At 43.8% G+C, this 11615-nt stretch overlaps 2 long non-coding RNA genes across 3 annotated transcripts in view; one reads left to right on the top strand and one right to left on the bottom strand.

The window, feature by feature from the left end:
- LOC116099467 overlaps positions 1-9883 on the top strand; it is a 33918-nt gene extending 24035 nt beyond the window's left edge. Inside the window, exons 2-3 of one of the 2 annotated variants that reach the window (XR_004122257.1) lie at positions 7332-7456; positions 9314-9883. This is a non-coding gene — a long non-coding RNA (uncharacterized LOC116099467). Of the gene's footprint in view, positions 1-7331; positions 7461-9313 lie in introns of both variants that reach the window. The other variant, XR_004122258.1, reaches the window with a different exon arrangement.
- The window catches only part of LOC116099465, a 16362-nt gene that overhangs the window by 2155 nt on the left and 2592 nt on the right, over positions 1-11615 (bottom strand). Inside the window, exon 2 of the long non-coding RNA XR_004122255.1 lies at positions 1260-1316. This is a non-coding gene — a long non-coding RNA (uncharacterized LOC116099465). The remainder of the gene's footprint in view (positions 1-1259; positions 1317-11615) is intronic.

Genomic DNA, 11615 nt, shown 5'->3' with positions numbered 1-11615 from the left:
TTTTTTTAATTTCTTCTGTAGGACATAATCATCAGCAAGTAGAACAGTCTTTTACATTGTCCCCAGCTAGACAACTGTCAACAGTTCTTACCTAGGAGACACCAGTGAATTCCTGTAAGGATCAGCATGCCAAAAGTAGATTCTCTCGTCATTTTAGATTCTACTTCAAATACAAATCAAGGGTGTGTTTCATATATGTCATCAAATTGTTGCAGATAGACCAGACTCACTGATCATATTATTTTTTCTTGTGTTCTTCTAAGAATGAGAGCTTTCAACTAGTTATTTGAGGCTGATTTTTCCTCATTCTCCAAAGCAAAATGGAGGGAATAAAAAAAGTGAAAGGAAAAGGAGAAAAGGAGGAAGAAGTAGGAAGCAGGAGGGAGGAGGAGGAGGGGAAGAAGACAGACAGAGGTGATTTGTGGGAAATTCCAATGATGGCATCTCCAGTTTTGGCAGTAGGGTAGACTAAATATCTGAACAAATTACACCAAGATATAATTTCTAAATATGTAGAATCTTCCATGTATGGTGGTGCGCACCTATAATTCCAGAACTTGGAGGGATGGCTCACAAATTCAAGGCCAGGTATGCATAGTGAATTCTACACTGCATTCTACATAGAAGTCTATGCAGGTTCTGTCTCAACACCTACTCAAAAATGAATAACTGAAAAATGCTGTATAAAGCACATTAAGAATATTTTAAATGCACTGTCAATGACACATAGAAGCAGAGAATGTCCTCAGAGGCTACATCGTGAGTGTGGTCCCATCTGGAGAGGCAAGCAGGCTGCATCCACTGCTTGACCTAGAGTAGGTGGGGACTGGCACTGAGCATCCTTCGTCAAGTGCGGGACCTAACTTTGGATTTTTATGGACTTCAAAGTAGGCTGTAGAAAGATCTTAGGGTCTGGTCAGAAAGCACCACATAAGACTGGAATTTGGGAAGAGGAGCTTCAGAAAGCCTAGAAGATGCCCAAAGCTCAAAGCAGCATTCCTCCATTGAACCTTGGATGGAAGTGCCCTGTGTTCCCTGTTGTGGGTATTGCTCACTTGCAAACTGCTCAGTGGCTAGTGGGACTAAGCTTAAAATAGCAGTTAGCTTCAATTTAACTTTGGATTGTTGCCAGTGGGACAAGCCCAGGCGGTCACCCAGTTCCCCAGCTTTCCTGGTACACTCACAGCCTAGGCTGACATATTATCTCTGGCTGCTTTTGACCCCCCCTCTCCCAGGACCACTGAGAAGAACATTCTTACTGTTGGGCTTCTGCAAAAAAGCTTGCTGTCCCTCCTGATTTGGTCTTGCTTTTGAGTCTAGGGAGGAAATAAAGAGAGAAAAAACGCAAATCATTTCTAGTTTCAACATGCAGTAAGACAGAAAGGGCTTTAAACAACAAAACTATAACCCAGGAGAAATGAGGAGATCATAGCAAACCAAACTGAGATTCATTCAGAAGATGGTCGAGACAATAAGTCATGATGAAGAACCTTATGATAACAAACCTTAAATCAATTGAAGAAGAGAGAAAAAACTCCTAAGACCACATCAACCCATGTTTAAACAGGAACCCTTTGTTTAAAAAATATATATAACCTTAAAGAACACAGTTAATTTTATTAACTAGTTTGATTGGCTGCTGAAGGAATTGAGAGTTCTGATTTTATTAAAGGTCTCTAAGAAGTTCTTAAGATGAGAAAATGAGTTAAGATGTATATGCAAAGCAACTCAAAATAGATTAAAATCCAAATCTGAGACCTCCAGGAGTAAAATGGCTGAAAGCAAACATCTTGGCAAACATTTTTTTTTTTCCTGGAAAAATCTCAGGTACCAAAAAGCAAAGATGGGCAAATGGTCAGATGAATTCTGTCTGTCCAACAAAGGAATAATCGGTGAGCACAGAGGTGACGCGCCCCTCTAGAACCAAGCCAGAGAACGGAGGCACCAGACATACAGTCAGCTCATGAAGAATTGAAGGAACCCGTGCAGTCAAAGCCGAGAAAGCAGTCCAGCTTTAAGAAGGCGTTACTGAAGAAGTTATATAAATGTCAGTGGGATGCGGAAAAGCACATCAAGTTAATGGGTTTCATTTCGAAATTTCAAGCACATACACATTGTCATGTTTTGCTCACACACACAGAATTTTTAGAAGAACAGATATGACCAAATACATTTACAAATTCTGAGGCTGGGGAAAGTTTCTCCCATCTGTAGGCCATCTCTTTACTATCCCGACTGATTTCTTTGCTATGGAGGAGCCTTTTAATTCCATACAGTCCCTTTGGTCAGTTCTTGGGGCTATTTCTGTTGCAGTTGGGATCATCTTTAGAGGTCTTGGCTATGTCTTAGTGTTTACCCGATGTCCTTCCAGTGGTGTTAGTACTTCAGGCCTTACATGAAGGTTTGCGATCCATTCTCTGGGTTTTTGTGCAGTGTGAGCTATTCGGGTCCGGTTTCATTTTTCCACACGTAGAGATCCAGTCTTCCTGGCACCCTTTGTTGTGGAGGTATCTTTTTTTTTTTTTTAAACTGATGTATATTTTTGACGCCTTTGCCAAAGATAAGGTAGCTGTTGCTGTGTTGATGTATTTCAGGGTCTCTGTATTCATTGTTATTGTTTTTCTTATTCCTGTGATAGAACACCTAACAAAAACAATTCAAAAATGAGAGCGTAGGGCCATGCGTCGTGGCTGGAGCAAGCCTTTAATCTCACTTCTCGGGAGGCAGAGACAGGCAGATCTCTGTGAGTCTGAGACAAACCTGGTCTACATAGTGGGTCCCAAGACAGGCAGAGTTATGTAGCGAGACCGACCCTATCTTGAAGAAACAAAAAAACAACAAAAAAGAGAAAATACTCAAAAATATTCACATGTTGAAGCTAGTCTTCCACTGTAGGAAACTGAGTCATAGCGGCAAAAGTATGAGGCAGCTAGTCAGGAAACAGAGGGAGGAAAGATGGTGCTTAGCACTCCTTTCTTCTGGACTGGGTGCCAGTCACCTGTGCCCAGTTTAAAGGGCATCCTCCACATGTTAAGTTTATGGACAATCACGGCATCTTTGGGTAAGTTGAGACCATTGGTGGCTAATGTGGAGAGTAGGATAGAGCATGTCAAGGAGTGGATTGACACAGTGTGCCTCACATGCACAGTATGTCAAAGCCAACACTGACCCGCCCTCAACGTGATGGAAACTGTTATGACTTCCCAAGCTCCTCAGGGATGGAGACTCCTGAATGTCACAGCAAGACGCTTGCCACAAGTCTTCAAGGGCAGAGCTGTTGAGGGCTGGCCTTTGGGTCCATCTGGCCTCAGGAGGTTAAGACAGGGATTCATCCATGCTGATGAATTCCTGGACACAGAGAACTTGGCTCTGGGCATTGGTTCAAGCAAAAGGCACAGTTGTAAGCCTTTGTTTTCAGGACCAGCTTCGAGTAAAGTTCAGTTAAACTCCGGGCTGCTGTTGGCTCCGGCCAAATTGTGCTATTCTTGCTTTGTTGCTTTCCAACGCTCTACAAGTCAACAATTGCAGCCTACACTAAGGAGAGAACACATGGAGAGGATAATGAAAGCCAGACCTGAGCTGACTCAAGGAAGGGGTGAAAAGATGAACGCTCTGAGTTGCATAAGCAGACAGGACCTGGTGTGTAGCCCCACAGTGCATGCTGGCAGCGGAATTCCTCACGGGGGTGGGGGGAGCACGACCCTTCCTATCTGCATTCAATCAAGATAGTTCTCCCCATCCAGTGTGATCTTCATGTGCTCTGTGGCTTCTTTCCCAAGATCTTTCACCCCCTTTTAAAATGTAAGCAAGTGTGGATTTGGGGCTGGGCTGGGAGACAGGATGGAAAGTTTGGGATTCGGAGCTCCACACTCAAACACCATCTGCAGCACACCGTGTCAGGCTTCTGAAATCATGTTTCTAGTCATAAAAGAATCATACAATTCCATGACCTAAGAGAGGCACAAACTCCCATGCCTCAGAGAGCCTGGTTCCACAAGCGGGTAGATCACTATGGGCTGTGTTTGCAGAGGTCCACCTGTGAGGCCAAACACATCTTCAGGAAGGAGAAAGAGGGATCCACTTTGTCACTCCATCTTAGAGTCATCACTGGGACATTTTAGAGGGGGCCCCACTTGACATTGGAACAGAGGACAGAAACATGACTTTCTGACTTCCAGAATCTGTATAATGCCTACAGTAGAACAACGGGCAGAGCAGAGACAGTTATTTTCATGAGGGCTAAGAGGGGTATCCTCATGGTTGGTATAGCGCCCTCTGCAGGACAAAACAGAACGAACAGCCCTGGTAAGTGGAAACAGGCCAGGTCTCTGCCTAGCTTCTTCAACTAATTATTTTAAATTATTAAGCTATGTGTATATGCAATAGTTCAGTACGTTCTGCTACATAATTGCCAGTCCTTAAGAGATTCACCCAGAATCTATGTTCCAGTCACAAACATGATGCTTGGAAGATAACAGAGTTATAACTCATAGTCGCTTATTTATTGAGCCAATATTTATTGGGTGCCTACTGAATACTGGGATGTCAAATGCTCAAAAGAACAAAAATCCCTTGCTCTTGAAACATAAATTTCATAAATGGTATATCAGGCAGCATGTGTAGGGAGTGTTGGTGCTGTCAGAATTTAGAAGCCTGGTGAGGTGAGGCTTCACTGAGATGATTTTAATTGTGGGAGTTCAAGGAAGTGTAGGTTTATGGGGAAAAAGCATTGTAGTCAGAAAAAACTCTAAGTGCCAAGGGCTTGAGGTGGAAGCATGCTCCTAAGTTCAGCATCAGTGCAGGGGCCCAAGGATGGAGATAGTAGAGGCTGAGGCCAAGGAGGAATTACAAGCCGATCATAGTTGGGTTGTGGCCATTTGACATCATTTGCCTGTTTCTGGGTGGGAGCTGTAGGTGGGTTTTGAGCTGGAAAGTGTAACATGATCTGATTCAAATTTTTGCTTCAGTTGATACAGCTAAAATACATTAAAAGATGGCACCTGTGGAAGCAGATCAGCAGTGAAAGGCCACTGATGAGTGGTCCAGGCAGACAAAGAGAGAGGAAATAAAAGGCTATTACAATGGTCCAGGAGGAAATGATGGAGCTTAGACCAGCTGGGCAGGGGGAGAGGTTGATCCCGATGTGTGTTGTTGGGAGCCGGGAGTGGGGAAATAAAAGGAGAGGGGAGACCTGCATCCCACCAGAGCCCGGGGAGACTGGACATGCGGGAGACTGCTGCAGGACCCCACTGAACCTCGTGGCGAGGGTGTCGGGCTGTGTTAGGCCGCAGGTCCCTGCTCTGAGGATGGGGAAGGCGCAGTCTCAGCACCGACTCTCGGGCACCACAGGCCGCTGGGTACCGTAAGAGAGCTGGCTCTGGGATCCCTGGACCGCACAGAGGCTAGAGATGACAGGTTCTCAGTCTCGGACATCTCAGACACTGCTGGATGTCACAGAAGAGCTGAGAACAAAGTGGGGGGCTCCCCAGGGGACGGCTTATTCAGCCCCGGTGTGTGGAAAGGAGAATGGGCGGGGGGTGGGGTGGGGTGGGGTGGGGTGGGGTGGGGTGGGGTGGGGTGGGGTTGGGAGGCACTCGGTGGTTCCCTCCCTCGGGCAAGAGTCCTTGGTCTGGTCTGGTGGTCTGGGGAGGGAGGGAGTGAGGGAGGGAGTCATGGCCAAGTGGAGAGAGGGGAAAGGGAGGGGGAGAGAGGGAGCAAGAGGTGAGAGTAAGAGACAAGTGAGAGCAAGAGCTTAAGAGAGAGGAGGGGCCAAACAGCCCTTTTTATAGTGGGTTGGGCTATCTTGCTGTTGCCAGGTAACCGTGGGGCAGGCTATACCTCGCTGTAGCCAGGTAACTATGAGGGTGGAGTCCAGCCAAAATACCAGGAGCTTGGGGCAATGCCTACTTGACTGATAGCCACAGGGTTATGGAGTTGAGGGCTCCTGGTGTCAGGCACCTAATGTCTGGGAGCATAGCTCACTGTTCTGTCCCTTGTAGATTTTTCTACTGGATCTCCAGAGTAAGCCTCACTCAACCAGAACACAAACTGCCTTTCATGGTCCAACAGTGTGTTACAATTCTTGATTTTTTTTTTTTTTTTGGCAATAGCCTTTCTGAGTTGTCAACTTTGATATTTAGGAAACAGAGTTGGCGAAGTACCCAGCCTCTGGTATTTTGTTATAGTAAGGCAGAACAGACTAACAAAGTGTGTAAAGGGATATTGTATAGTTGCCTCACAGTTATATATCCATTCCACAATTATCAATGATGTTGAACATGGTTTATACATTCATTGTCTTTTGGATTTTCTCATCTTTGAGTCATTGTTCATATACTTTGCTCATACTTTATATTAGATTATTTGTCTTTTCTTATTTCTAGTAGATCTTTACAAACTCTGTGTATGGATATTACATATGCTGTAAATATCTTCCCACATCCTTTGGGTTGACTTGAAATACAAAGGCTAGCCCTGCCATCTTTCAACATAGAGATTTTTAAACTTTAACAGGGTCAACTTATTATCTTTTTTGAGATTTTGTATTGTGTGTATGGGCATTTTGCCTGCATGAATGTCTGGGTACCATGTCCATGCAGGGTTACAGAAGGCCAGAGGAGGGCATCGGGTTCTCTGGACTGGAGCTACAGACAGTTGTTAGCAGACATGTGGGAACCAAACCCCAGTCTTCTGGAAAAGCAGTCAGTGTTCTTAACTGTCGGACCATCTCCAGCCCCAAGTTAGATTATTAATGTTTTCAATTATGTTCATGATCTTAGCATCTCGTTTAAAAAGTTCTTGTCTCCCTTGATGTCACAGAGAAACTTGCATGCATGTTTGGCTAGTCGTTTACATTGACCTTAGTTTGTTTACTGAACAAATGTATATATTGGATGTTGTTCTGAGTAACAAAAAAAAAAAGTCACCTCATTTCCTTTACTCTTCCTTATGTTAGGAATTACATGTTATTATTGTTCCATTTTGCAGATGAGCAGATTAGGGGATGGGCCTTCCTTGCTAAACATCACAGTTTCTGTAAGCAGTAGTGCTTTTAGTTCATCTGAAATTAATTGATGCGGTGTGGGGTAACTTTTTTTGAAGAGTCTCATGTCATGGTACTGTTTTTGAAGCCAACCCTTCTCCTTCACTGATTTCTGTGTCATGTTGGCCATGGCTCAGGTTTCTATGACTGTGTCACCATTTCTGTGATCTCTAGTGTTAAGCTGGCCATTTGCTAGCTCGGAGCTATTCTTGTTCATCCTCTGGAGCCTTTTGTAAAGTGAGGTACCTGGTGCATTGCATCATCCTTTTGTTTTGTCCTTTGCCGACAGAACTGCGTGTGCTCCCTCAGATGTCCTTTGAGATGACCTTGACATGACCCATGGAGCTGCCATTTGTCACAGGGACTTGATTTTCACTCATTGTGACATGGAGGAAGGAGCTTTCGTTTGTCACTGTGAGTAAGTGCCAGTCCAACTGCCTGATTCTCCTTTATTAGTTTTTCAAAAAAAGTCAAAAATACTTCTCTATCTTAATGGTTTTGTACATTTTGAGTTTTTCTCTGCTCTCATCACTATAAACACAATAATCTTCCCTAGCCTGTGCTTTCTAATTTGTTGGCTGTGCTGGGTATTTTTGTATATTGACCTTGTGTCTAACAACCTTTCTTTCACATTGGCCCTAAGACTTGGCTCAGTGTTGGAGAGAATTGTGCTCTGTTCCAAGATGGCGTCTTAGTCCTCATATGAGGCCCTGTGCTTCCTATTTGTTCCTTCATAAACTCCCCTCTCCTACAGCTTCTTGTCTTCCTTTGGATCTTTAACTCACTTTTTATTTTGCTAGCAAACACTTCCCAACCTTCCCAGTACAATCACTCTTATTACCTTTGGAGAATTTACCTCTGCTGGTAGGAGAAAGAGGCATGTTAGCATGAAGTTCATGGGTAGGTGGGTCAACCCCATATAATCTGAAGTAAGTAAGAAATAAGAATTCAAGATTGAGCATTCTTCAAACAGCAGATCATGGCAACGATATTAGGAGATAGAATGGAGTTTCAGAAATGGCAGTTTGTGAGCTCTGAGCTGAAGACACAATTACCAGATGCTTGTGTGCGTTCCACAAAGCCTAAAACACTGCGTCATTTAAAGATTTATTTTATGTTTAATTACATATATGTGTGTTCGGGGGTGGGGAGTATGTGTACTGTGAATTCAGGTGCTCATGGAGGCCTGAGTGAGCGTTATGTTCCTCGGAGCTGGAGTCTTAAGTGGTTGTGAGCTGTCTAATATGGGTGCTGGGAACTAAACTCAGGTCCTCCGCAGGAGCAGCAAGAACTCTGAACTGTTGAGCCATCTGTCTAGCTCCTAACTCTTATTTTAAACCAATTACCTTCTTTATTGGAGAGGGTTGCTGGGCTGTGAAACTTGGGTTTTCTTTGGATCTTAGGATTTCAGGATGCTAGCAGGGACCTTCGTGTCTCTTTGGTTACCCATCCCGCCTGCCTTTGTGGTACCCAGGACCAAGCATACATTGTGCAACAACTGCAGCCAGTTAGAAGAAATGCTAGAAGGTAGATCTGTGTCCATCTGGACTGGTGTTATACAAAAATTGGCATGAAGAGGAAGGGACATTTTCCAGAGGCATTTAAGTGAAATATTTGACAACTCTCCACTTTAATATAGAGTCAGCACAAAAATGAGATGAGAAATGTATCGGATCACACCCTGGTGTTGGAAAAACTTATCTATGGCTGTTCATGTGAAAAAAATTAACTATATCTCAGCAAAACAGAGGCCACTTTATAAAAGGAAGCACTGCCTAGTTATTAGAATTGACATAGAATGGTTGCTGTAACTTGAATATGGTCCCAGATTCTTGTGTCAGGGTTGTGGCCTCCCCTCAGTGGTACTGGGTATGGAACCTAAGGCTCGACTATGATGTAGCTGCCCAAACAGTCTGCCACTGGGCATAACTCCAGACCCCTTCTTTTTTAATCTTAGTTTTGAGACAGACTGTTACCAAGTTGCATAGACTATTAAATATTAAATTCGCTGTAGCTTGGGCAGGCCTTGGATTTGTGATCTTTTTGCCTTAGTCTCTGGAGTAGCTGCAATTATGATTATAGGTCTGGCCATCAGACCTGGAGGTGTGTTGGAAACTTGGCTCCCAGTGCAGTAATATTGAGTGGCCAATGTTGAGAGAGTGAAGTCTACAGGGTTCTGTCCTCAAGAATGGACTCATGCAGTGGTGGTGAGAGTGGAATCCTGACAAGAAGATAGGTTCAGTACCTCCTTTACTCCCAACCTCCTTCTAGGAGCTGACACACCCAGAAGGCCCTCACCAGGAGCTGACACACCCAGAAGGCCCTCACCAGAAGCTGACACACCCAGAAGGCCCTCACCAGGAGCTGACACACCCAGAAGGCGGCCCTCACCAGGAGCTGACACACCCAGAAGGCCCTCACCAGGAGCTGACACACCCAGAAGGCCCTCACCAGGAGCTGACACACCCAGAAGGCCCTCACCAGATGTTGAACAGATGTCTGTGCTCTGTTCTTAGACTTGCGTGCCTCCAGAACCGTGAGCCAAGCAATTCTGCTTATGGATTACCTTCCCGTGGGATTGTTATTGTAAACTAGATTAGGAAAGAGAACATTGTGCTTTGCAAAGCAGAGCTCTAATTGTGGAGAGGGTTGTTCATGGCAAGGCAGAAGAAGCACTGCTTGGCAGATAAGGCAGAATCTAATTTCCTTTTTAACCATTAAATTCCCTTCACAGGTTATTCCTAATAAACCCATGCAAAATTAAACCTTGACCTAACATCAGTCCTGTTTTTGTAGGTCCATGTTACCTCCTATGTAATAAAAATATTCCAGGTAAGAGAATTTTGATTTGGTGTGCATGAAGATTTTTTTTCTTACTCTAATATTTTGTTTAGAGAGATTTTGGGTTTACACTAAGAACAGAGGGTGCAGAGATGTTCTATAGCTTTCTACTTTCATGATATAGACTGTTCCCCATTTTCAATGTCCCACCACACCATGGGGGATGGTTAACAGTGATGAAACAATGTGGCCATTCACTATTGCTCAGAATCTATAGGCTCCATTAATGGCATGAGACAGTCTATCAGATTGGAAACTTTAGTATAAGCATGAGCCTTCCATTATACCGCCCTTCATTACCAGCCCTCAAGTTCACAATGCTCTGCTTATTCACTAGCCCTATTATCGAGGTCCTGAAAATGACTGATATTTCTCCTGGGCCCACAGTTTTTTCTTCTTGAAATATAAATGTGAGCTGGGCAATGGTGGTGCATGTCTTTAATCCCAGTACTTGGGAGGCAGAGGCAGGTGGATTTCTGAGTTTGAGGCCAGCCTGGTCTACAGAGTGAGTTCCAGGACAGCCAGGGATATACAGAGAAACTTTGTCTTGAAAAACCAAAAAGAAAAAAAAATATATATATATATATATATATATATATATATATATAAATGTGTAGCATGAAGTTCTTTAATGTTGGCTTCAACTACTTACAAATATGCATTTCTGTTTCTTACACATGCATCCATGGCTCTACAAGTCACTTTTTTTTTTAGCATAGTGTAATATTCTATGGTTGTATAAATAAATAAATTTCATTTATTTATATCTTGAGATAAATTGTCATTGCTGAAGCATTTTTTCCATGCAATGAAAAAGTATAAAATTAGCAGGAAAGAGACCTGCCTACCAGTTCTGTAATCCTGAATGAGCTAATTTTCAGTTCCCGTGTCTATAAATAATGACTAATGAATAATACTAACAACAACAACAAGCCAGAACAATAATAGCCTTTCCTCAGCCTTATCGAGAGCACGCGGTGAGATCAGGCATACAGAATCGGTGTTATCGAGAGCACGCGGTGAGATCAGGCATACAGAATCGGTGGTGACAGTTATTTCAGACACAAAATGCAGCAATAGTTTTAGTAGCTTCCTCACTTCATAGTTTGTGTTCATTTATTTCAACGTTTTGGAACTTCATCAGCCACGTTGTCTTAGTTAGGGTGTCTATTGCTAGGATAAACTCCATGATCTAGAGCAACCTGTGGAGGAAACAGTTTATTTTAGCTTACACGTCCAGGTAACAAGCAGTTCATTGCCAAAGGAAGCCAAGGCAGGAACTCAGGCACGGCAGGAACCTGGAGGCAGGAACCTGGAGGCAGGAGCTGAGGCATTGGCTGGGAGGGATGCTGCTTTACTGGCTCGCTCTTTACGGCTTACCTAGCTTACTTTCTTTTACTGCTCAGGACCACTCACTGTGGGGTGGGCCTAACCACATTAATTGTTAATCAATGAAATGCCTCACAGCTTTGCCCAATCCAGTGGGGTCATTATTCTTTTCCTGTGAGGTTCTCTTTTCCCAACTGGTTCCAGGTTGTGTCAAGGTGACAAAAACCAAACAACCAAACCAAACCAAACCAAACCACCAAACCAAACCAAACCAAACTAAACCAAACCACCAAACCAAACCAACCAACCAAACCAAACCATGAAACCAAGCCAAACCAAACCAAACTGAACCAAACCAAACCAAACCGAACCGAACCAAACCAAACCAAACCAAACCAAACCA

The sequence above is a fragment of the Mastomys coucha genome, unplaced genomic scaffold, assembly GCF_008632895.1.
Source record: "Mastomys coucha isolate ucsf_1 unplaced genomic scaffold, UCSF_Mcou_1 pScaffold20, whole genome shotgun sequence".
NCBI lineage: Eukaryota > Metazoa > Chordata > Mammalia > Rodentia > Muridae > Mastomys > Mastomys coucha.
This window is presented reverse-complemented; position numbering and strand designations above follow the sequence as displayed.